Below are 25,086 nucleotides of genomic sequence, written 5' to 3'. Positions count from 1 at the left end.
TTTGGGTTTTAATAAAATGGCAGAAAAACAAAGAAACTAATACAAAGTTTTCTGAAAAAGCATTAAGGTTTTAGCAACTTGGACAAAAGCCAAGAAAGTTTAAATTAAAGCTGATAGTAAACCCCAACTCAGAATATTATTTCTTCTTCCTGTTTAGAGACTAAACAGGCTTTGTCTGGATAAGCAGGCTTTGTCTGGATAAGCAGGCTTATGAGTGGTGGTTTTATTTTTTACAAAGGTTAGAGGTTTGCAACTTGTACTTATTTAGAAATGTTAAATGCCTTCAATGCACAAGAGATGAGGCAGTTCAGGATCACAGAAGCTGCTCCTTCGGGCACAGTCATCCCAACTTGAATTTTAAAAATAAATTAAGAATGCATACAATGAGAACTGTTCATAGTCAATTCCTGCTTCACTCAGGGCGCTCAATCTACCTCCTACAGAAATGCACTGTCTTGGGTGAATTCCTACAGATTTATAGGAAAATAAAATCTGATAAAACCCAAGTTACCTATTAAATCACAGATTAGGAAAACCGCATCTTCAACACACTGTGGCTAAAATGATTGTTCTTGTAGATTTTATTACTGTCATCATAGAAGAGTGAGCTATAATCCCCCAAACAAGGAAACAACTCATCTAAACCGGGGTATAGAAGAATCTTAACTTTTTTGGGGGGGCGGGGGGGAGGATATCCTCAAGTTATTTTTTTAAAAAATAGAATTCTAATTTTACATCTTAGTCGACAGCAAGCAGATTTTTCATCTATTTTACGTATTTGACAAAAACCAACCTCGCCGGTGGACATAAACAGTCTGTAGCTGCAAATACTAAGAGATGATTTTTAAAAAGCTGTTCAAGAGAGCAAGTGATTGATCATTAAAATCCACTAACATTAACTGCGAAAGCTCGCTGCCTCAGGAGTGACTGTGAGGCACTCTAAAATGTGGCTTTACGGTCCTTATTTAGCTATTTAAACCCTGTTTACAGAACAGGCAGGAACTAATTCGCCTGATGGCTTTCTTCCCACCATCTGGGTGGACAGGGCGACAGGAGTTAAAGAGGGATAATTTTCCGGTCCTCCGCGGGCCCCAGAACAGGCTCAGGCAGAAGCCGCGGCAGCCACCAAAGGATAGCGGGTCAGCTGGGCTTAGCTCCCGAGTCCCCCGGCTCGGCAGCGCGCGCCGCCAGATGCTCCGCTCGGGTCGCAGCTGCACAAGAGGCGAGCGCGCGCTCTCGCGTGTCCTCCAGATCACCTTCAAGGGGGCGGGGAAGAACTGCCTGGGCAAGTCCACCTCGCGACAAGACACCCACCAATAAACACTCGGAACTCGCCCAGTCGTTCCGCCCGAAAGCACCCGCAGGGCCCCAATCCCCGCCGCGTTAACAGTCTTCGCCCCGAGTGTCCAGAACCTGGGGGCGGGGCCATTAGGAACTAAATTAAGAAACCGAGGCCTGGAGTGGTGGGAAGGGGAGATTAGGCGGGGACTCCGCCGGCGGAACGCCCGCTCCCCCGCCCGCGCCCACTTCCGGGGGACCTTCTTTCCAGGGCCCGGCTCCCGGAGCGGGCCCCCAGGCGAGCGGTGGTAAACACAGGCTCGCTGGCGGTGAGGGCGGGGGTAACGGTCAGGTGACGGCGCCGAGCACATTTCGCAACTGCTTTAATGGGGATTCTCTAGCCTGCAGCCCTGGGACCTAACTTGACCCGTCAGTCCTCCCTGTTAGGATCAAACTGTCGCCCCCACCAAGCGGGAAGGTTTGATTTCAGACCTTCGCATTCTCAGCGCTACCTTCGATTAAAAAAGCGACGTTCCGTTCGAAGCCCATCGGCAAAATGCGGGACCCCTCTCCCCAGCCCTGTCCGCCAGCTGCTCCCCGTCCCCCAGGGTGACCCGCACCTGCTACCCCCCGCCCCGGCGGCCATGCCCCTCCCAACCCGCCCCCGGCGGGTGCGCCAGCAGCGCCGCGGTTCCGGGGCGGTAGTGTCAGGAGTTGGGGGTGCCCTTCCTTTCAGAGTGTGGTTGCGGAACCGGGGCTGACAACCCCCAGGGGAGCCCCGGAGACCTCTCGCCCCAAACAGGGGCCCTGCAGCCCCACCCGCAATCTCTCCTCGGACCCCTCCTCTGGCTCCGAGAGGCCGACCGCCGCAGGCTTCCCTCCTGCAGACATCCCCGTGGTCAAGACCTCGGCCGCCCCTCCGCCCCCGGCTCTGGCCGGTTCCTCGCCTTTCGGCCGGTCCCGGAGCTGTCATCCCCAGGTACCTCTCAGCGAAGGCTGGAGGCGGCCCCCCGCCGTACCTTAGCTTCCGGCGGCGAAGCGCTGTCTCCTGCGCCGGCGTCTCCTCCAGCCACCAGTCCCTCCGCACCTCACAACAAAGGAAACATGTGACCGCCCGGGCCAAAACACTGAGCGTCACGCAACCCTGGCCAATCCGAGTGGGCGCCCCCCGCCCCGGGAGACCCTGGGAGTTGTAGTTCCTATTCCGGGGGGGGGGGTGGCCGCCCCGGCAGCTTGGATTTCCCGCTATAGGGCGGGTGTCGGACGTGGGGCTTGAGATCCAATCCAAGGGCTATTGACTCGGAAACAGTTTTAGGTAGAGATAGGTTAAGAAACTGCATCTGTGTTAGGAGCCTAGTGGGAAACCTCAGTCGGATGTTTATTGCCACGTCCCTAGGCAAAAGCACATAATCAAGAATTCTCAGAACCCTAGAGTTTGGGACCAGGCTTTAGAGACCTTTTAATTTGACCCCTTGGTATAGAATCGGGAAATCTGAGGATCTGAGAGATGAAAGGGACTACAACCCTAGTAGCTAGACAGCGCAGGTAAACTAAATTTCACTGTAAATCTATTACTGTCACCTGTATCATCCTGGGTTAACTTTCTATTTTAAAAGTACATGCAAATCAGACAAAGTTTTCACAAATCCCTGTTTTCTGATTCCCCAAAAGACAGTATTATTTTTTTAATTTAATTTTATTTATTTTTTTGTACAGCAGGTTCTTATTAGTTATCCATTTTATACATATTAGTGTATATGAAATAGAGACACAGATGTAGAGAACAAATGTATGGACACCAAGCGGGGGAAGCGGCGGGGGTGAGGGCATGATGAATTGGGAGATTGGGACTGACATATATACACCAAAAGACATTATTTTATCTTTTTGTTTCAGCAAATATTTTTTTCAAGGTTGAGTACACCTCCAGATTTTGAAACATTTAACTAGTTTTTGGTTTCTGATATCAAAATTATAATTTCTCTCTCTTCCATAATTTATGAATACAGTCATGCTTTTATTAAATAAGAGGATGTGTTCCAGTGATCAGAGGTGTATATAATATAGAAGGCTTGTGTCCAGGCCTTTTAAACAGGCATTTTAGTTCTCTTTTCCATCTGTTATTAAAAATGAAAATACCTACCATTTATTGAGTTTCTACTAAGCTCCAGACAGAGTGTTAGGCACTTTACGTATATCCTTTAATCTTCATAATAACCCAGCAAGATAGTGTTATAATCCCATTTTACAGGTGAAGAAACTAAGCCACATAGGGGATAAACATTTGGCCCTCGTCACTCAGTTATTAAGTGTTGAGGCTGGGGTTGACACATTTAAAAAATATATATATATGTATTAATATAGGTACATAATTGTCTAAAAAGTGTATTTACAAAGTTAAATATTACAAGTCTAGTAGTACAACTGGAGTACCATCTCCCACCCTTCCTCATTCTTCATTCTCCAGAAGCAGCCACTTTCAACAATTTGAGCTATTCTGATATTTACATTTATCTTTCCATATAATGTATGGCTATTTCCCATTAAGGGAGCTGTCATCCCTGTCCCCCATCCTTCCAATATCTTACATTTCTGCTTAACTAATTATTTAATGTTTATGTTATTAAGACTATGTATTTATTGTTCAACGATGAGTTAAACAGTATACAACTTCCTTTCTTGGATGGCTTTTCATTTTTCCTTGGGTAGAAAGGCAGCTAAGCACCTGGGGGTCCTCAATACCATCATAAAGTTCCAACTCCCTGAGAGAGCATTTAAGGGTCTTCCTGATGCACCCTGGGGCCCAACTCTGCAGCCTGAACACCAGCCTCAGTGAACTTCCCACAGGACTCTTGCCCAAAGGACTCTCGCTGTCTGTCTCCAGGCCATTCCCATCCATATCCTGCTCCCTATGCCCCTTATGCCCCCTCTTCCCCTTCACCCCATTCACTAGGTTAGCTCCTGCTCTTCCTTCCAGGAGTCAGCCTGTGAGTCCTCTTTCCAGGAAACCCTCCATTCATCCTCATTGCCCTCTGGGCTAGGTATCTCCCCTCCTTCTTCCCGCAGCAGCCCATCTTTACCTCCTTCCCAGCAGTTATCATACTAATTGTGTGACATCACACTAATTGTGTGACATCACACTAATGCAGGGGTTAGGGGCTCTCATCCTCTGCACACCTGAAAATCTGTGTATAGTTTATAGTCAGTCCTCCACATACCCAGTTCCTCTGTATTGCTTCCACATCCACAGAGTCAACCAACCCTGGATGGTGTAGTACTGTAGTATTTACTACTGAAAAAAAAATCTGCATATAAGTGGACCTTTGCAATTCAACCCTTGTTGTTTAAGGGTCAAGCTATATATTTACATGCCTTTCCCAACTGAGTATCCTCTGAAATGCCTGAGGTCAGGGATGATGTCTTATTCATTTTGTGTTGCAGTATACCAAGTAGATGTTCCATATGTATCTGTTAACCGGTGAGTGATCTCTACTTCTTGAGGTTAAGGGGCCTTGAGAGAAATAAAAGTGCCTCCAGACCACTTGGGACGCCCTTGGACTGGCCTGCATGATGAGGTCCTCAGATTCTCTTGGGGCAGATGGATGCAGGGTGATCAATCACAGTTCTGAGAGTGGAAAGGAATGAGGGGACTCACAGGACAGCAGCCCCGGAGACAGGCAAGGGCCTATTGATGGGTGTGGGAGCTCCTCAGGCAGCCCCCGGAATAGAGGTGGTTTTGGCATTGGTAGAGGGCCCTGGGAGTTATGCGTACCCCACAAATCAGTGAGCATGCCTGCCTGGCAGCCTTTTCCTCAGCTGGCACTGGAACAGAAGCAGAGGTGTCAAGTCCAGGGGCAATCTGCTGAAATTGAGTGATTGTAATATGATTTAAAAAAAAATTTTATTGGAGTATAGTTGATTTATAGTGTTGCGTTAGTTTCAGGTGTACAGCAAAGTGAATCAGTTATACATATACATATATCCACTCTTTTTTTTTTTTTTAGATTCTTTTCCCATATAGGCCATTACAGCGTATTGAATGGAGTTCCCTGTGCTATATAGCAGGTTCTTACTAGTTTTTTATTTTATATAGAGTGGTGTGTATATGTCAGTCCCAATCTCCCAATTCATCCCCCCCTCCCCCTGTAACATGATGTACTTTATGCAGTGTTTACCATCCAGGTCAGTTTGATCATTTGAAGTAGGTAGCTACTGAGGGGAATCCGAGGGTCTTCAGACCAACTTCCTCTCCTTTCAGGGATACAGTATATTGCTGCATATTCTGTCTTCTTGCACACACCACATGGAAGTTCTTGTTCTGCTCTCCAGAGCATTCGTGACAGCCTTTAAGGTCTGAAGGTGAAGCGTCCGTAGCTCCTCCAGCCATTCTTTTATTTCTCTCCAGCCTGCTCCTCTTCCCCACGCAGACAACAGTTGGGACATAGTAAATCATCACTCCCTAGACATACCACACACTTTCAGACTTCCCTGCCTCTGCTCTAGGTCTCTTGCACTTGAAGTCCCCCTGTCCCAAATTCCAGTAGAAATATTGGTCATCCTTTAAGGCCCATCTCTGGTGCCACCTGTTCTAATCCTCTCCTCTCTCCCTCACCCGTTGTGAAGCTGTGCACACCTCCCACATCCTTTATAATGTGACACTAGCACTGTGTTTATACCCAGCCCTTGAATGCAGCTGGATCCTTTGACCAGCTACGGGCTCGGCACATTTGCCCCTTCCCTGCAACAAGCCCCAGCTGCAAAGCACTTGATGAATGGAGATTTTACTGAAGGTTTCACAAAGAGAATTATACAGCATCTCACATCGCAAAACTCCTTAACAATTCCCTTTAAACATCTCTGCTCCCTCACCTCAGCTCCTCCTTGGTACCAACTACTCCTCTTTTCCCACCATACACCCTTTCTCTGGGCCTCTGTCCAGCCACAAGATTGGGGTTCCTCCCCTTCCATGATCTCTGCCACCTTCCCCCTAGACAATCCCCTCTACCCTTCCACCCCGCCCCCCGCCATCTCTTTTTCAGTACTTTGCATTTTCACACTCATCACCTTTCAAACAAGAGAGTTCCACTCTTCAGAAGATACAGAATGCCATAAATAACAAATTATCTCAGCGCACCCCACCGCCACCCTTTTCTCCTCCACAGACATGTTTAACATCTCAGCAAGTCTGTTACACAATAACTCCTCAGAGTGCTGAGTGGAGACAAGAGTGAACACAATACACTATTTGCTCGTGGCACCTGAGCCTCTCCAGTCTTGAGGCCTACCCCTTCCCTCCCTTCTCTGGTGAAGAGAGATGTGACTCATCTCTGCAGCTCTTTTGGATACAGAGGTCTGACTCTCTCTGACTCTATAGTTACCAGGAAGGCTGTCTCACCCAGGCCCAGAGAGTCGTGGGCCCTACTAGGCCAGTTAAACCTTGGAGTCAAACACAGTAGTATTAGGATTTAGCAAGGAAAGACATAGATGGAAAATTTTCCATTTTGAGATCTGGGAAAAGAGGTAAGTCTTCTGCCACCTAGAAGGTGAGCTCCCTACCCCTGCTCCCGAGCTTTTCCTTCTGAAACAAGAAATGTTTCTCTTGGGAGTGGTATGGGTGTAGTGGCAAAGCTTGCTTTGTTCTTGAAACCATCCTTCACAGGTCGAAGTCGATGAGGTGCCAGGAATTGGTACCTAGGTGCCTCGGATCCTGTTTGTGACCAAACTTGCCACACCAGATGCAGGTAAGGATGACTGCTTACCACCGTGAGCCCTGGGCTCTGACTTCAGGGGACTGAGGCATACTTGCCTCCTCCCTGCATGTGATGCTGGTCCCTGTTTTTCTCTTCATTCTTCTGCCCCAAGGACATCTGATTTCACCTCCCTCTCTTCTTCCTGATTACTTCCCCAGTAATGAGAATTTAGGTGGCCCCTCTGGTCTCTGAAGAAACCTGATGTTTTGGAAGTTACTCCTGCCCTGACTGCTCTAGGTAGGCCTGATTCTCCAAGGGACACCTCATAGCACCTTGTCCTATGACTTGCTGCAGAACCCTCTCAGGTATGAACACATATGGAAAGTGTCTTCTCCTGCTTATGGCATCTGGTCACAAGTTTAGGCCAGTTTTTAAAAATGACCATAATCCCACAGGCTGCTCAGCAGTCTGTCCCACAGTTGGCTGTGAGTCCACATAGAATTCCTGCTGCTGGTCCCAGCAGACTTTAACTTCATCTCCAGTTTCTTGCCACCCTGTGACATTTAAGAGGCATGTACTAATTCCAACTTGATGTTCCTCTGCTGTCTCTGGCACTCTTCTTCCAAATGCCTGCAGTTTAGGACAGTGTGTCTTGTCCATCTTGTGTCTTGTCCATCCCTTTTGCCTGATGGGCAGCCTTCCAAGAATCCTTCAGTAGGTATGAAAGGGCTAGACCTGACCACGAGTATCTGCAGCAGACGTTTCCTATTCTTGAAAGACTCCATCCAGTTTCTTAGGAAATTGTGTTGGTTGAGGTTGGCCCACCTATCTCCAGCCCAAGAATTCTCACTGCTCATTGGATGCTCTGTCTGAAGCATCTGTTGCGAACAGTGCAACCTCCCAAAAACTTTAATGCAGATCTCAGAGCAGTTCCCACACACTGCTAGTCCAGGACCACCCTAATTTGTGCTGTTATTTTTCACTCCCTTACATAGCTTAGCACTTTGACAGTCGTGTTCTCTATCTCCCTATGAAGATTTGAAACCTAAGTGTTTCCACTGGCGCTTTAGACTTGAAGAGTCTAGGTTCAAAACTTAGCTTTGTTTCTTATTAGCTATATAGTCTTGTGTAAATTACTTAATCTTTCTCAGTTTTCTCATCTGTAAAAATGAGGATAAAAACACCTACCTCATAGAATTGTTTTGAAGATGAAATGAGAAAAAAAATATAGTGCCTGGGATATAGTAAGTGCTCAATAACAACCAAATTTATTACTATTATTACTGTCCCCTTCCCCACCAATTCTAGCTATGTCCTCTATGCTCTGTCCTTTGCTTTAGGAGGGGTAAAGAAGGAAAGAAAGGAGGAGTAAAAGAACATATAGCCTTTGTAAACTATATTTGATAAAAAAAGCCTGAAGACATGAAGTGATTTAGAAAAGCTAGAAACCAAAGCCAGACTTTTTGAACATTCACCAGGGTGCTGTCCTCTAACTTCTTTTGTCTTTCCCAATGGGGATTTATAAGATTAAAAAAGAGAGAGACTGCCCACAAGATGTAGAAAAGCAATTTGCCTCTGCTCATAAAATATCCACACTCAAAGGCCACATGGCTGAACTTAAACCATGGTTGCCTTTGAGATGCAGACCAAGGGACTAAGAGTAGGGGTCGAGACCTTTGTTTTTTTCAGTAAGCTTTTGACAATTAAAAAAAACAAAAACAAAAACTACCTACATATATACACTTTTCAAATTTAAAAAAATGTTTTAAAAAGTGCTTGCCTGACTAATGTGATTAAAAATAAGCACCTGTGCTAACTATTGTGCAATCTCTTTTGCTTCCAGCCCCAGATCTCTCTGCAACTGGCCTAGAAAACAGCGAGGGCTCCTAGGTCACCAGCACACAGGGACAGATACTCGACGCTGCTTGTGACAGCATTGCAAGCACATGCCTGACATACTTTGGAAAGGCTGCCTGGTTCTATTACTGGTGCATGAAAGTTTTGCTCCGGTAGGAAATCTCTAAATTTAGATGATTTTCAGGATGAACTCTGAGTGATCTTTGTCCCCAACACGAGTAAGGAACTGGAGGTCACCTTGCTTTTTACTATTTATTTTTTAAATTTATTTACTTTATTTTAAATGCCAGAGTTGATGTTTTATAATGCAAAACTTTTGAAGATTGCCATTTAAAAAAAATAAATTTATTTATTTATTTTCAATAATAAATAAATAATAAATAAATAATAAATAAATAAATTTATTTTTAATAAATAAATTTGGGTCTTCGTTGCTGTGCGTGGGCTTTTTCTAGTTGTGGCGAGCGGGGTCTACTCTTCCTTGTGGTGCATGGGCTTCTCATTGTGGTGGCTTCTCTTGTGCGGAGCACGGGCTCTAGGCGTGCGGGCTTCAGTAGTTGCGGCTTGCAGGCTCTAGAGCACAGGGTCAGTATGGTTAGTTGCTTAGTTGCTCCGCGGCATGTGGTATCTTCCTGGACCAGGGCTCGAACCCGTGTCCTCTGCATTGGCAGGCAGATTCTTAACCACTGTGCCACCAGGGAAGTCCCAAAGAATGGAAAATAAAACAAACAAACACAAGGGAGTATCTAAGATTTCTCCTTTACGGTTCTCATAAAAATTTTACCCTGAGTTCCTTTTTTTTTTGGCTTGAGTGTGCAAATCATTATTATAATAATACATCATAATAATACTTTGCACACTCAAGTGAAATAAAAACAAATCCAAGGTAAGAGCTCTATGGAGGTGTTTAGGATGAATCCAGTTTAGGGATTTAGTTCTTATATAATGTCAAGATGCTTAAAGGTTGCCATTTTAATTGAAGAAAAGACAATTTCACTAATGAGATAATTTTTTTTTTTTTCTTTTGCGGTACGTGGGCCTCTCACTGTTGTAGCCTCTCCCGTTGCGGAGCACAGGCTCCGGACGCGCAGGCTCAACGGCCATGGCTCACAGGCCCAGCCACTCCGCGGCATGTGGGATCTTCCCAGACCGGGGCACGAACCCGTTTCCCCTGCATCAGCAGGCTGACTTTCAACCACTGCGCCACCAGGGAAGCCCACTAATGAGAGAATTTTAAGGAATGCTGAATTTAATGGAGAATCAGCTCCTTGAAAGACGAGACTCAACAGAGGATTTTTTGGTATGTGTACAGTCAAGGTATTTTTATTTATGTACTTTAAAAAAATTACTGGGGTGTATTTGACAGTACAGTTTGTACAGTTTAATGGTTTGATATACGTACACATTGTGAAATGGTTACCACAATCAAGCTAATTAACATACCTATCACCTCAGATAGTTACTGGTTTCTTTTTTCCTTTTTTTTTTTTTAACATAAGTTTATTCTTAAAAGTAGAATAGGTTCTAAGACTACACTTCAGGGACTTCCCTGGTGGCACAGTGGTCAAGAATCCGCCTGCCGATGCACCCTAATTTGTGCTGTGGGTTTGAGCCCTGGTCCGGGAAGATCCCACATGCCAGAGTAACTAAGCCCGTGCGCCTCAGTTACTGAGCCAGCGCTCTAGAGCCTGCGAGCCACAAGTAATGAGCTTGCGTGCCGCAACTACTGAATCCAGTGCGCCTGGAGCCCGTGCTCTACAGGAGAAACCACTACAATGAGAAGCACGCACACAGCAATGAAGACCCAACGCAGCCAGAAATAAATAAATAAATTATTTTTTTAAAAAAAGAATAAGACTACACTTTTCTAGCTATAGGTGGCAACTGATGTTATGGCAGGGGATCCAAATGTTTAAACAGGAATGGAATTAAGGACCATCGTTGCCTCAAGCACAAGGAACAGCTTACTTTTTGCCAAATTTCTTAATTCCACCTGTGACCTGGGGGCCCTTCCCTGAGGCCTTCGCTTTTAACTCCCTGAGTTTCTTCTGCTCCTCTTTCTGTTTCTGCTTAATGCCTTATCTTCCTCATCCATCTCCTTGGCCTGCTTCTTGGGCTTCTTCTTACCACCTTTGCAGCTGGACATGGTGTCTGCCACTCCTTCCCCAGCTTCTTTCCCTTTCTTATGCAGTGAGAACACTTAACATCTACCCTTTTAGCAAATTTCAAGTATACAACAAAATATTGTTAACTGTAATCATGTTGTTCTACATTAGATCTCTAGAACTCATTCATCATGCATAACTGGAACTTTACATCCTTTGACCCACATCTTTCCGTCCCTCTGCCCCCAGCCCCTGTTAGCACCATTCTGTTCTCTGGTTCTATAGCGTCAACACATTTTAGATTCCACACACAAATGATATCATGCAGTATTTGTCATTCTGTGTTTGGCTTATTTCACTTAGCATAATGTCCCTCACATTCATACATGTTGTTGCAAATAGCAAGATTTCATTCTTTTTAAAGGCTGAATAATATTGCATTGTGTATATATAGCCAACAGTGTTTCTTTATGGAGAATCAGGAAGGTAACTTTGGATTCAGATGGACTGGGTTCAGATCCTGACTCTGCTACCACTGTCAGGGTGACAGTGGATGGTTTATTTAATTGCTCTGAAGCTCAGCTTCTTTGTGTGAAACCTAATAATACCTTCTTATTATGAGAATTAAATGCTTATGAAAAGAGCACATAGACCTCAATAAATGGTTAAGTATTATTCAGCCAGGACATAATGGTTAAGTATTATTTTGTCAAAATATAATGATAATTACTATTATGACAGGACATAATGGTGCATTGACAGATCCTAGCAAAGAAAGATTCTTCCTGTTTAACAAAGAACAACATGGGGTAATGGAAAAAATACATAGAAAAGAGAGGGATCCTGGGGAGCCCTGCCATAACTTACTCAGTCACCCTGGACAAATCACCTAATCTCCTTGAGTCCCAATTTCTTCATCTCTAAAAGGAGCACTGTGCCTTCCACCATGAAGGTGTTTGGGTGAACTATTTCTAAAGGCCTGTCTAGTTTTAGAGGTACAGGAAGTTTGTGTATTTTTTTTTTTTTTGGTACACGGTCCTCTCACTGTTGTGGCCTCTCCCGTTGCGGAGCACAGGCTCCGGACGCGCAGGCTCAGCGGCCATGGCTCACGGGCCCAGCCGCTCCCGGACCGGGGCACAAACCCATGTCCCCTGCATCGGCAGGCGGACTCTCAACCACTGCGCCACCAGGGAAGCCCCTTGGGTATCTTTTTGATTGAAAGGACTGCAGTGGAAAATTTCTTTTGGTTCAACAAGCACCCAAATCAAGACATTCCTGGGAGCACATAGAATTCTTTGGGAAGGAGTTGGGTGGCTGTAAGAGGCTACGAATGACCAGAAATTAGTTTCCAGCTCTGGGAGTGAAAAGCCTGCTTGATAGGCTAATGGGATTTGGGGGAGGACACGGCTGCTTCCTTTGTGATCAGACTGAACTCGGTTTCTCTACTGAACCTTTAAAACAACTCTCCCACTCCTGAAGCAATACCCTCCACAAAGTCTTTCCAAGCTGGGTCCCTGGACCAGCACGCCCTGCTTATGTAGCCGTACTCTTAAGGGTGGACCCCAGTCAACCACCTTTCCCTCCAAGTCACCCCACTCCTGTACTTCACCTCAGTTTGCCCTGCTCACAGCGCTTCTTGTGGGACTCATTACCCCCCCAAATTCAGCCCTCAGCTCTTTCTATTTTTAAGTTCCCACTCAGTGACTTTTGGGAGTGAACAGTCACATGTGCTGGGGAATTTATGACATTACTGGCTCACACTCTCCCTCTTACCTTCTCACTAATAATCCCTTGCTTTAAAAAGAAGAAATTAATAGTTTTTAAAGTTCCCTTCCTCCAAATTTAAAAGTATTACATGCCAACTGTAGGAAACTTTAGAAGGGATAAGGAAGAAATTGGATATCATCTATGATCTTCCAACCCTAAGAGAGCTACTGTTAGCAATATATTTCCAACCTTTTATTTCTTTGTATCTATATTTATAGTGTGTCTATAGCTATTTATACATATTTTTGCATATTTGAATTAATACTTACATGCAAAATAAACTCTTATATATCACCATTTAATAGGTGGCTTTCTGTTTCCTTCTCTCTGATCTGTCTTGATCTTTCACCTCTTGGCAGTCCCAATGACACTGACCTGCAGCTTGGAACTAGCTTACATCAGCATGTTATTACTAAATATTGAGAAGAGTTAGAGTTTTATATGCTAATAAAAAGATATCTGTCCGCAAAGTGAAGATGATTTAGGTTCATCAACTCTTCAGACATGAATACCAGGACAAATTTATTGATGTTTTTTGAATTTCTCAGCATACAATTTCTTTCAGTGTTCCCTTGCTTTTTATTTTTAATTTTATTTTTATATCCCCCTTTTCATTTTTTATTAAACAGAAATTTGCAATAAGGTTAAAGTAAATCTTTCATTAAAATATTACTCATAATGCCATTATGCTACCAATACAACTATTTAAACATTTCATATACATTTCACATAGGCTCAGAATCTGATTACATACTATTATATAAATATATATATTTTTAACTTAAGACTCTATGAGGAATATCTTCTGTGGTGTATTAAGTCCACCCAATTAACTGTTTTCTTTGACTTTATATTAATAATGAGAACAGTAATGGCCAACATTTATTGAGCACTATTCCAGGTGTTTATTAAGTGCTTTGCCTACATTTTCTTATTTAATCTCCACAGCAACACTGTGAGGTAGCAACTATTATTAGCTAGCCCCCGCTTTTATAAACAGGAAAACTGAGATTCAGGAACATTAACTAGTTTGTCCAAAGGCTGGAGCGTAGAAAATCTGACTCTGGGGTCTGTGCTCCTTCTGAATCATTATACAGTTCTTTTTGCTTAATAATGTGCCTTGGTAGATATGCTATACTTTGTTAAACTACTCCATTGGTTTTGGATACTTATGTTGCATCAAATTTTTTCCCCCAATTTCAATAACTCTGCAATGAATCAGTTTCTGCTTCTCCTGCATGATTTCCTTATGGTTAGTTCTCAGAAATGGAAACGGAAAATAATTTTATTCAAAGGGAGCTTATTGGAGGAGCTGTTGGGAGAAGACAGGAAAATTTATTCAGTTTTTTAGCCACAGGCTCTGTTCCCGAACCCCACACTATGGAGTTGAAGGAGGTGTGGAGGTAGGGATACTGGGGTGTTATGGAATCTCGTCCCTTTCAGGCTGTGTTTGGGGCCTCTCCTACTATGGAACACTGGACTTCCTGTTATTGTAATGTTTATTAAAGACATTTAAACTTATTTTATTTTGTTACCCCCCAAGAAAAGGACTGTCTATTTTTCTTTTTTGTATCCCAGGGCTTAACATAGTGCTCATTACATAGTAAGTGCTTAGTATATGCTTGTTGAGTGAATAATGAAGGTTAGAGAAAGAAAGACCTCTCTTAACTGTGAACTCTCAGTTTCAATTGAATTAACTGTGATAGTAAGGACTAATACCTAGTCAGCGTATGTATTAAGAATCGGGATGGGTTAAGTCTTTTTATTTTTGACACTTTTTGCAGCTTAGCTGACACCGGAAGGTTCTGTCTTCCCAGGGTTAGGAAATTCCTACAGATAAGCAAACAATTCCCCTGGGAAAGCAAACCAACCAACTCAAGATCACACCCCAACCACCTGGTTTATTGGGTGCTCCCAGGACTCTCACCTTTGGGCCACTATTCCCCTGTCCTAATCGCCTCAGGGCTAGGTACCTGGCAACTAGAGACGGCCCCAACGCCCCAGAGTCTGCTGAAATTATTCAAACTAGACAATCCTAAACCTACGTACCCTGCCTCACCTATTCCTTCCTGTGAAAACCGTAATAAAGGGTCTTGCCCACATTTTCCCCTTGATTCTTCTGCCCCCTGATCCACACTAGTGCTTCCCCTTGTGGCCCTGTGTGGCGTGATGTGCCCCCACCTTTTGGGAACTCTGAATAACGAGTTATCTTTTCAATGGCAGTCACCTCCTCCTGTGCTGGCCTCACTATACTTGAATAATAATGAAACCTACATCTTAAAACAGGTACTAAAGTTAACAGTGACTGAGATGATGGTGGGTGAAACATTGTGACGATGTAAGGGGACAGTAGGGCTGCAAGATGTAACTGACAGTAGTAGTAGCATTAACTAACAAGGTATATGGTTAAAAGCCAGGGAGAGGGCATGATAATTATGATAATTAATAGCAATAATAATCATATAAATTTTGCACTTTAATAATATTAATAATCTCACTATTTTATACAGCACTTTCCTACATATTATCTAATCTGCTTCTCACAACACATACCTTTTAGATAACATTATTATCCTGTCTGATTACAGAATGGCCTAGGCCCATTCATAGAACCAGAAATAAGATTGAATATCACCGGATCCAATCTCCTCAATGTACTTGAGGAAGCTGAGGCCCAGTGAGGGTGTGATGGTTAATTTTAAGTGTCAACATGATTGGGCCATGGGGTGCCCAGACATTTGGTGAAACATTATTTCTGGGTGTGTCTGTTAAGGTGTTTCTGGATGAGATTAACGTTTGAATCTGTAGACTGAGTAAAGCAGATTGCCCTTCTCAATGTTCATGGGCTTCACCCAATTGGTTGAAGACCAGAATAAAACAAAAGGTGGAGTAAGAGAGAATTCTCTTTCTGCCTGCTGTCTTTGAGCTGGGACATTGGTCTTCTCCTGCTGTTGGGTCACTTGGGCTGGAGCTATACTATTCATCCTTGCTCTCCGGCTTACCAACTGCAAATCCTGGGGCTTCTCAGCCTCCATAATTGTGTGAGCCAATTCCTTATAATAAATCCCATTGCTTCTGTTTCTCTGGGGAACCCAGACTATTATAGAGGGGAAAGGACTCTGACTTTGCCTTACCCCATCCCTCCTAACTGTGGTCGTAGGTATCCTCTGCTGGCTAAACCCAACCTAATTTAGGAGCCCTCTCAGAGCCCAGTAGGGGACGGGGCAGAACCCCAGCAGCTGGTGGTCTTGGGATCAGTTTCTAAGGCTCCCATCCCATTGAGGTCTGGCTGACACCCCTTGGTTACCACCCAAGGTCCATCCCATTTACCTTAGGCCAGAGGTAAGCCAAGACCCCAGGGTGGGTCCTCTTACCTCTGCTCACAACACTTCACAACAGCACCTGTCAAGGCACCTGAGACAGTACTTAAGAAGGACATGGCTCTTCTGTAGGGTAACTGCCTTCATATCCCTGGGATGCCAAGCTGGCTTGGACTTGGGAACCCAAGAAGGGGATCAAGGTCATCTGAGGTTTCAAGACAGGGGCTTGGTTGTAAACCATTCCCATTCCATTAGTGGGTTCAAAGTGGAACTGGCCACAAGATGAGGATACAGAGGCCTGAATTATTGGTCCAGGTACCTCAGACTTCCCAGGAATGAAATTTGCCCTAGAGTGTAAAGTGAATTTGCAGCCTAGAGGGAGGTAATGTATAAAGCCCTACAGAGCAGGGAGCTGGCCAGTGCTGCTAGACAACTTTACCTCTGTTAGTTTCACAAGTTCTCAACCTTTATTAAAGAACCACTGGGAGCTGGAGGACTCAAGGTCCAGCTGATGGGTCTGACTCTGCTCAGAATCAGAGAACTTCTATTTGAGACAACATCTAACGGTGACAGCAAAGCTTGGTGGGAAAAGAGAGGCAGCGGAAAGTGCAGACAAAGAGAAAGAGCAAAAATGGAGAGCATGCGAATTGCCTGAGCTAGTTTCTGTGCTGTCAACTCTAGCCAGGAGCTACACAAACTCCTGCTGATGTCACCATCAGAAATAAAATCTGACTCCTTTGCATCTCTACCTTCACTAACAAAATGTTTTGTCTATCTGTGTGCTGAGGACAAGATCAAGAGCTGGTGTGAGTGTGCTGGCTGGGTGGGTAGCCAGCAGGGGCAGAGCAGGGAATCAGGGGCTTGGCAGAAGCCAAGGGCTGGGTCACCAAGGGGCTCAGACAGGATCCGGGGGAGCTGTGGGCATAAAGAGGTATCAGATCAGTAAACCCTCAGAGGGAAGCTGGGTTCTCTGATTTTCAAAAAGATTCTGAACCAGAGGAGTGGATAAGGCAGAAATGGAGGCTGCAGGGCCGGAGACAGCACCAGGGAATTTCCAAATTTCCCTGAGAGGAGGGCACAGCCCTCCTTGGATCAGGATTTTTCTCCCTTTGCGGAGCACAGGCTCTGGATGCGCAGGCTCAGCGGCCATGGCTTATGGGCCCAGCCGCTCCGCGGCATGTGGGATCTTCCCGGACCGGGGCATGAACCCGTGTCCCCTGCAACGACAGGCGGACTCTCAACCACTGTGCCACCAGGGAAGCCCTGGATCAGGTTTTTTTAGAAAAAGAAATTGGATTAAGTTTAATTAATCAGGGATGGTTCAGGTTTTTGCATTTAAATTTAATTTTAAAACGAATTAAATTTTACAGACAGCTGCACGCACAGGATGGTCTTTCTAGGCCTGCAGGGACCAGACCTCTCAGGGAAGCCCAATGCCCACCTGCATCCTCACTTCCCCAGAGGCCCATGACAGATGGCAGGCTGTACCTCTGGGCAGAGGGGATTCATTTGAGGATCAGGGATCATCTTTGGATTTTTCCTTCAGGACTCAGCCTCCCACCTTTTGGGATAAGAACAAGTGGTGGAATTATAGAAAATATAGAAAGCAGGGTAAAGAAATGGAATAAGCCGCCCACAATTCCACTCTTCAGAGGCAATCACCCTGCTTCTGCACCTGTGGAGTGGGCATAATTACTATAATGGATTGTCATATTAGATGAGGGAGAAGCTATTTTAACATTTTGGTGTGTTTCCTCCTATTCTTTTCATTAAGCATTTTAAAATTGGAATCACACTGTATATATAATTTTTCCCCACATTTGTTCCTTAATAAATATCATGGCTATTCTCATAGCCACAAATATACTGTGTGTGTGTGTGTCTGTGTGTCTGTGTGTCTGTGTATGTATGTTCCAGTAAAACTACCTACAGAGCAGATGATGGGTCAGATTTAGTCGTGAGCGGCAGCTGGATGACTCTGGGTGTAGAGAGTCCAATGCCTGGCCTGCCCCAGTGCAGAACAAGGGGCAGCCCCTGATAAAATCACAGCTGACAATGGAAATGATGATGCTCTCCTCCTCAGGGATTCAGAGGTCAACTGGTCACATTTCTACTTACAGGAAACTCACCATCTAAGATGTGTAGGGTGCTGGGGGTTAAACCAGCAAGAGACGAGATTTAAACAGATTGCATTCTGTTTAAATCTGTTTAAGCCGCATTTAGTCTGGGGTTCCCTGGGTCCATATTTAATACCTAACACAGTGGCATGAGTTCTCTGAGAGGGGAAAGTGAGGACCTTATCTCATAACTGAAAATTTCCTGGAAGCCCCAGAAGAGGTGGCTGATTCTTGCCCTCTGTGGCCCTGCCTCTCATCATCATTTTGGAGGGTATCTGGGCCGTGCCTCCAGGGCAGGAGAGTGCAGGCAGGAGCCAAGGACTTGGCAAAAATACTTTTTTCAACTGTCACTTTTGATAATTGCTTTATATTCTATCACATGATCAAAATGTAATTTATTTATCCCTTTTCATTATGTGGACTATTTAGGTTGTTTCTAGTTTGCTGTTAAAATACTATAAAGAGCATCTTGGTACATAAATCATTCTCCTAAACTTAAGCTCTTTTGTGAGTATTAGATGGGAGGAAAACTATCTTAACATTTTGGTGTGTTCACTTCTAGTCTTTTTATTTGGCATTTTAAACATGATTGGAATCATACTGAATAAATAATTTTATTCCACCTTTTTTCTTAATAATATATCACAACTCTTCTCATGGTTATGTTTTGTTTACAGATACAATTATGTTAGCATCTGAAAGCTTAAGGCTCTTACTACATATTATCAAGTTGCTTTCCAAATAATTATACCATTTATTTCCAACAAGCTTTCGGTCTCAAACACAGACTTTGATTAAGCTTTTTTTTTTTTTAAAATGATTAAGCTTTAACAAGGATTTTTCAACTGAGAAAACCTGGGCTTGGTTTCCTTACTTCCATTTCAGACCTGAGTGGAAGAGCTTGGCCTCCTTGCTCTTGCCTGTTGGTCATGTACTCTCTGGGGAGTGGGAGTTTGAGAGGAGGGAACACAGGGAGAGACTTGGATTTCCTTTCCCCACCCTATCTGGTACGGCTCACCCAGAGCTGAACCCATGTTCTGATCTTGTCCTCATCTCTCAATCTTGAGCTCTTTTCCCTGGAAGCAGTAGGCTGGTGTAGAAAAATCTTTGGGTTCAAATCCCAGTTCTGGGACTTACTGGCTGAGTGAGGTTAGGCAAAGCTCCTTACTGTCTCTGAACCTTAGTTTCCAAATCTGTGAAAAGGGCATGATAATAGGCATGTAGTGAGAAGTAGATAAAAGAAACTATGTGAAGCGTAGGTGTATTTAACAAATGGTAGTCCTTTCCTATTCTGTTCTTCTGTTATCCAGGGATGGCCTGGAGTTGCCATCTCAGATGAGGCACTGGAATCATCGTTCTCATAACTGTGGTATGATTTGTAGGGGAAGGAAGCCACATTCCCTCCAGGCTTTTGTACGTTTTGTTCCCCAATTTAGATCAATGATTCTTAAATTATACTATGCATTAGAATCACAAATACTGATGGGCCCAAAACGTAGAATTTCTGATTCTGTAAGTCTGGGGAAGGGTCTGGGAACTTGCATTTCTAACAAGTTCTCAGTTGATGCTGATGCTGCTGGTCTGGAAACACATTTTGAGAACCTCTGGCCTAGACCATTCTACTACTCTTCCTATCCTTTTGGCTGACTCCGACTCATCCTTCAAGTCTCAGCTTTGATTTTATTACCTCTAAAAAGTCTTTCTTAAACCTGAAGTCCAAATTAAGCATCCACCCTCTATACTTTCAAAGCTTCCTGGACCTGCTTGCTCATAGGACTTATGACAATGTTCTGTAATTGTCTTATGACTTTTCTGTATCCCCCAGTAGACTACAACTTATTTGGAAAAGTGACTCTGTCTGTCCTGTCCATGGCTGTGTCTACAGGACCTTGTTTAGTGCCTGGTACATAGTAGGTGCTCAATAAATGCTTGTTGAATGAATGAGTGAGCCAGACCCTGGGTGATTGGAACCAGAGCCTAGGGACTCATGAGGGTGGGGCAGGTAAAGGAGTAAGTTCTAGTGGCCAGTGTCCAGGCACATCTAGGAATTCAGTGCTAAGGAGATAAGCAGAACATTGCAGGAGCTATAGGTCCAGGGACTGGACCTCAAGAGCTTAGTCTACCCTCTGGGTATGGAGAGCAGGGCAGAACCCAGTATCATAGAAACTGAACAGGGACTTAAGACTCAATTTCTGATTAAGAGGCTTGATCCATGGATGAACCTCAAGGGCATTATGTTAAATGAAATAAGTCAGACAGAGAAAGACCTAAACCCTGTCTGGGGTCTTTACTGAATGACCCAGGTGCTCAATGGGGTTTCTGTACTCTGCCTGATCAGAACTCACATGTATCCTAGATCTAGGTGAGCTCTGGGGATTTTCCAGCTTGCAACCACTGATAATTTCCCAGGATTGTTGTAAGGATTAAATCAAATTATTCATATGAAGAATATTGCAGGGGGTTGTTACCAAGAAAGGATACATGAGGGGCTTCTGGGGTGCTGGCAATCAATATATTTTTTTTATCTGGGTGGTGGTTACATGTGTGTTCACTTTACTTGTTAAACTGAACATGTTCTGTGTATATGTTATATATCACAATAAAAATTAAAAGAGAGAATATAGCATTGTGTTGACATATGGTAGGTGCTTAATGAATGGTAGTCAGCCTGATTGAATGAGATAAGATATGTAAAATGCTTGACACAGAATCCAACTCACAATGGGTTCAGAATCATTTCCTGTAAGTAAACTTTTATGCAAGTATAACCTACAAAAAGACAAATACACAAAGCATAAACACACAGTTCAATGAATTTTTCTTAGTGTGAACACACTTGAGTAACCAATAACCATGTCAAGGAATAGAACTGAATTGCTGTTATAAAAGGGTATGAAATGGGATTTTTCTGATGTCTCAGAATTTTGGCTAAATTCTCAAAGCCAGTGATAAACACCTCTCCCCCTTCTAAAGAATGTTGTTAGACATACCTTTAGGGCCTCCTAAAAGATGGCAGAGATGGTCCTGTGACTATCAGCCTCTGTCACCCACCTCCAGCCTCATAGGAGACTAGGATTTCAAAGGCGGCTCATTTGAGAGTCTGCCTAGGAGGGAGTGATGTGGTTAAGTGATGGACTGACAAGGGATTACAGCCCCCATGCTTCCATAGAACTAGAGCTTAGGGCTAAGAGAGTTTGAGAGAAGCCTGACATACAGACCCTGGGAGTGAGGTTAGGGACCAGTGTTTTCTTCCAGCCTGAAGAATTCTGAAAGTAGGAGGCAGGCTGGAGAAGACTATGATGGTGTAGTTAGAGAGAGGGCAATAGTTTGGTGGGGTAAGGATGGTGAGTTCCCTGGCCAAATGGAAGCTGAAGTGGGCAGTGGGCTTTCAGTTGCCTTGCTGGGGTCCTGTCCCAGAGGGCTACCTGTCAGGACTCCAGCAGTATGAGGAAGTGGTGGTTATCTCCAGAGGTCAGGAGATGCAGGGGTGGATTGTAGTAGATTAACCAGAGAGTACAGGACATCACCCACATCAGGGAACCATGCACTACAAAGATACTATGATGGCCTCTGAAGAACCCACAGACGTTTCCCCTCTAAAGACCTAGTATGTGAACCTCAGCCAACTAAGTTAGTCAAGAGAGACCACAGACTGCACCAGCCTGAGTTAAAAGAACTTTCCCTTCCCTTCCCCTTCCCTTTCCCCTAACCCAACCCTAGAAGAGCCAGAAGATGAGGTGGATGAGGTGAAACAAGGGTTGACATTGCAGACCACACATGTGTTCTTACCCAGTGTTGATTCCCAAGCCACTGGTCAAGCCTCGGGGAGAGGTGGAGAGAAGTATTGAATTGGATGTGAGTTTTTTAACTTACTATGGACTGGACTTTTTTAAGGTCCCCAGTAGAGGCTATTCCTATAATCACAAGAGCCTGAAAATCGTTAAGATCTTCCTGAGATTCTGTCCAGGGGCTATAAAAAGAGATCCGGTGAGGCATGTTAAAGGACAGTGTTAGGAGAAAAATAAAGCCATTTCCTGTTTGTACCTCTTGAGTTCAGCCCAGTGTGTGTGTGTGTGTGTGTGTGTGTGTGTGTGTGTGTGTGTGTGTGTGAACCCATACGTACATGCACCCATTGCATTAGCTTGGCTATGACAGAGCATGGAGAATTTCTCTTCCACTATAAGGTGCACTTTTGTAGGGATTAGAGTTCATTAAGTCCTGTCTCTCTCCTGCGGACAGTCCTAGGTAAATGCGGGTAGTTTCTTTCTCTCCTCTTTCATTATCAATCTGTATCTGAAGGTTTTCCTGATGATTCTCAGATCATTTAAATATCTACAGTTCCTCCCCAACCAGTTACATTTTAAATTCATGTCTTCGACATATCAAAGGCATTCTGGGTCCCTTCACAGAAATTGATGAAGCAATTACATTCATCAACAATGCACGTACAGGTTATGATTGCATAATAGCAATATTGGTCTTTCTGTATTTATCTCAGAATTTGTGAAATAAAATAAAACCATTGAAACTACATATTTATTATACTTCACATAGAAAAAAATTTTAAACATCCCACTAGTCGCTCCTGGTGTGGCTGTTCCCTTGGACTTCAGTTCCCTCATCTGGAGAAGGGGGCTGTCGTCATAGTGGTCTCCTGGAGTTGCCAGATCCACCGGCTTCAGTGTCTTTCTACCCTGCTCAGCTCTCAGGAGTGAGTTTTCAGGACCACTTGTCGCAGCAGTTTTGAATTCTCTTTCCCAGCTCTTGAAAGATGTGCTTGGTCCCTTCCGCAGCAGAGAGATCTGCTTCTTTGGTGGGGAGGCATGGGGGATGGGTAGATGTGATGGGAAGAGGCAGAGAGGGGGGCGACTGGCAGGAATTGATTGAATAAGAGGGAGGATTTGTGACAAGGGTGTCAAAGAGGCAGAGAAAGTACAGAGAAAGGGTTTGGAGAGAGGGCCAAGAAGGGTGCATGAAGCTTTTGATTAAAAATGGTATTACATCAACAAAAACACTGGTATTTAGGTGATTAAAAAAGAGTACAGTGTTGAAAATTTGTATAGCAATCACAATTACAAATCTTGGGGCTTCCCTGGTGGCACAGTGGTTAAGAAGCCGCCTGTCAATGCAGGGGACATGGGTTCGATCCCTGGTCTGGGAAGATCCCACATGGCTCAGAGCAACTAAGCCCGTACGCCACAACTACTGAGCCCACGTGCCACAACTACTGAAGCCCACGAGCCTAGAGTCGGTGCTCCACAACAAGAGAAGCCACCACAGTGAAGCCTGCACAGCACAACGAAGAGTAGCCCCCGCTCACCTCAACTAGAGAAAGCCCGTGCACAGCAACGAAGACCCAACATAGCCAAAAATAAAATAGATAAATTTAAGGAAAAAAATTACAAATCTTCCTGGGAAAATCTCTATAGGCGGCCAGTAATAGAGAATTTTATTCTGAATACCGCACCCTTTTGGTCTCAAAGATTTATGTCTTCTGACTTTTTCTACAAACTTTGGGGTTTGCCCTATTTGGATCCTGAAATTCCATGATAAAGTGGAAAGAGTTTTTGAAAGGTATTGGAGTCAGACAGACCTGATTTGTCTGTCTGCTATTATTAATTGCAGAGCCCATCACATAACCTCTCTGAGCCTCAATTTCTCCATCTGTAAATATGTACCTAAGATACAGACTATTAAGCAATTAAATGAAAGTACAAAATAGAATATTTAAAACACCCAGCACAGTACTTGACACACAGCAAGTGCTCAATAGGTGGTTAAAATTGTTAATATGGTTTTGTATAGTATTCCATCAAACTAAAGTGTCTTAGTTTGATTAAATACTTACTGTAGCTGTAGTTTTTGAAGTTTCTCAGTTTTCTAAGATTTGTTTGTCTAAACTATTCAAAACAGTACTAGCATAAAAGCTTTTGCCCAGAATGCAAACTTCTTTGGTGCTGTATTCCTAGAAGTGAAATAATTAGGTCAAATGTGTAAACAGCTTTGTAGCCTGCCAGTTGGTGCTAAGAAAAATTGGACCAATTTGAAATGCAAATGTGACACCTAGGTGTATTTATTTCCAAAGTCTGGGCAATAATGATACTTTAAAAATGTTTACATTTGTGGTGGCTGCTGAGACCTGCTTTTATATAAGGTTCAAATTCTCAGAATTTTTATGAGCTTTTTCAGTCACATTTGCCTTGTATACTTTTCCCCAGTCTGCATATTTGTGGTTGGGTCCTATTCCATTTCATTGCACTGAGGTTTTGGTATATATCTATGTATAAAATGTATCTCTTATAATATAAATGCATTTTATTTTTCTTTAATAATCTTAAACTTATCTATCATACACAAAAATAAAAATTTTATTAAAATATTTAGTTCTTTAATACACCTGCAGCTTAAAATAGTGAACAGTGTGTGTTAAAGACAATATTAATTCATTTGCCAATATTTATTTAATGTTTCATATGTGTTACTTATTTTGTGTAGTAGGTGCTTCACGTCTGGTGTTTTGAATCTATTTCTGGGTTCTTGGCTCTTTTTTTTTTTTTTTTGCTGTACGCGGGTCCCTCACTGTTGTGGCCTCTCCCGTTGCAGAGCACAGGCTCCAGACACACAGGCTCAGCGGCCATGGCTCACGGGCCCAGCCGCTCCTCGGCGTGTGGGATCTTCCCGGACCAGGGCACGAACCCGCGTCCCCTGCATCGGCAGGCGGACTCTCAACCACTGCGCCACCAGGGAAGCCCTGGGTTCTTGGCTCTTGATTCAATTTCATTTGTCATTTTTTCCTAATTTTAGCTCCATATCAAACAGATTTCATAATTATGATTACATTTATTTAAATGGTCATTCATATTTTTGGTAGTTTTGTTTTATTAAATTTCACCAAGGAGTTTTAGTTTTTTAAAATATCTTATGGTTTTTCTTTTGTTTTTTTTTTTTTTTT

At 43.7% G+C, this 25,086-nt stretch overlaps 1 protein-coding gene, 1 long non-coding RNA gene and 1 pseudogene across 6 annotated transcripts in view; 1 reads left to right on the top strand and 2 right to left on the bottom strand.

The window, feature by feature from the left end:
- The window catches only part of KLHL24 (kelch like family member 24), a 39,533-nt gene extending 36,965 nt beyond the window's left edge, over window positions 1-2,568 (bottom strand). Inside the window, exon 1 of one of the 5 annotated variants that reach the window (XM_033403125.2) lies at window positions 2,298-2,568. The gene's annotated coding sequence lies outside the window, so the exon portion shown is untranslated. The remainder of the gene's footprint in view (window positions 1-2,297) is intronic. The other 4 variants (XM_049709930.1, XM_033403124.2, XM_033403122.2 and 1 more) reach the window with 4 other exon arrangements.
- A 3,900-nt stretch (window positions 2,569-6,468) lies between these two features.
- Window positions 6,469-9,255, top strand: LOC117196043 (uncharacterized). The gene is made up of 4 exons (XR_004476016.2): window positions 6,469-6,798; window positions 6,938-7,019; window positions 7,187-7,333; window positions 8,812-9,255. It is a non-coding gene; the product is annotated as an uncharacterized LOC117196043 (long non-coding RNA).
- Window positions 9,256-10,789: 1,534 nt separating this feature from the next.
- On the bottom strand, window positions 10,790-11,949 carry LOC117196042 (translation machinery-associated protein 7-like; annotated as a pseudogene).
- Window positions 11,950-25,086: the final 13,137 nt, after the last annotated feature.

This window comes from Orcinus orca, chromosome 5, assembly GCF_937001465.1.
Source record: "Orcinus orca chromosome 5, mOrcOrc1.1, whole genome shotgun sequence".
NCBI classification, from domain to species: domain Eukaryota; kingdom Metazoa; phylum Chordata; class Mammalia; order Artiodactyla; family Delphinidae; genus Orcinus; species Orcinus orca.
Note: the sequence above shows the minus strand (reverse complement) of the source record. Positions and strands in the feature narration are given on the sequence as shown.